This window comes from Melospiza georgiana, chromosome 1, assembly GCF_028018845.1.
Source record: "Melospiza georgiana isolate bMelGeo1 chromosome 1, bMelGeo1.pri, whole genome shotgun sequence".
Classification (NCBI taxonomy): domain Eukaryota; kingdom Metazoa; phylum Chordata; class Aves; order Passeriformes; family Passerellidae; genus Melospiza; species Melospiza georgiana.
In genome coordinates this window covers 126,579,160-126,580,692 of record NC_080430.1, presented here as the reverse complement: position 1 = coordinate 126,580,692, position 1,533 = coordinate 126,579,160, and positions in this window count along the sequence as shown.

Genomic DNA, 1,533 nt, shown 5'->3' with positions numbered 1-1,533 from the left:
AACTCTTTACAGTTAAATAAATTCAAACATGTATATGCGACTAAATTATTATAATGATCAAACACTGCTATAACACAAAAGTGTTCTGAACAACTGGAAATTAGAATTCTCTTGTTTCTAACTTTTTTTTTTTCTTTTTTTGCTGCTCTATGTTAAGGAATATTTTCATCCTGAGTGAAACAAAGTTTAAAGTTATTATGTACTTAGCATATTTGGTTTGGTAGTGCAATTTTCAAAATGCAATTTAATCAAATTCCTCAGATTTAATACAGCATTTTAAAACCTAGTGCATTGTCTCTTATCAGTACTACATATTTAAAATAGAATAGGATCCAAAAAAGTTCCCCATTGCATGGCTTCTGAACTAGTCATTCACAAATGCTTTTTGAATGTATTAATTCTATTCATGATGAATACGAGCTACCCTGCCAAATCTGAGTCTATTTCCGAAAAGACTAACATCCAGAAAAACCACTGAGTTCAAAATTAATTCCAGACAGCCCAACGTGGGGCTGAAATAACATGACAGAGTAGGGGAAAAAAACCAAAAAAAAAACCACTAAGCACAGAAAAAAATTTCATTAACATCCCAAGAATATAATCCCAAGGAAAGACTCACACCGCGGTGGTAACATTGGCCCCCAGGGCAGTAATAACCCCGGGCAATGGGCAATGCCCCAGGCCAGTCGTGTTTGCAGGCACAGCCCGGATCCCCTTACAGCCGCTCTACTCTCATTTACGTGCCCGTGCCATGCAAAAGGTGTTGAGTTTATGATAAACAAGCAGAGGAGCTGTGCAGCACAAACGAGAGGTGCAGTGTTTTCCAGAGCCATGAACACAGGAGAGATCTCAGGAAGCGGGTATTGCATTCTTAAGTTATGTATCAAGAATGTAAAACTCATGAAGAAAGAGTACTTTTTAACAAAAATTGTGCTGTATTCGACTTCTTCACAGCACCGCACTGCTGCTAAGGTACCCTAAGTCACTGTGAGGTACTGATTTATTCCCACCCTAAGTCACTGTGAGATACTGATTTATTCCCACCGCTATTTACGAACAGTGCTTTCCACCCCATCACCCAGGAAATTCCCAGATCTCTTCGATCCGTGAAATTTCACACGGCGCTCCACAACCACTCCTGCCGCGCTGCCCTGCGCACACAGCTCGCGGTTCAGCGGGGACAGGTGAAACCACATTCAGAGCCCGCAGAGGCTTTGGCTTTCCTGTGCCCTTTGGCAGAAGCCGGGGACTTTCCTTTGCCCAGGAATCGGGAATAGGGAGACCCCCAGGCCTAGCGCGCCTCCCCTCCCTACGCGGCAGCGCTGCCACCCTCAGGGGGCGGCCGCACCCCGCAGGACCACACCGCCACATACAGAACTACAAGCCCCATAATGCACCGCGCCAGACACAGGAAAATGACGGTCACGTTAGCTGATGGGGCACGCTGGTCTTTGTAGTCCCTGCGCGGCCCCGCCCCTCCCGCCGCTCTGGGCAGGCCCCGCCCCCTGCTCCGCCCCCCGCGCGGGGCGGGCC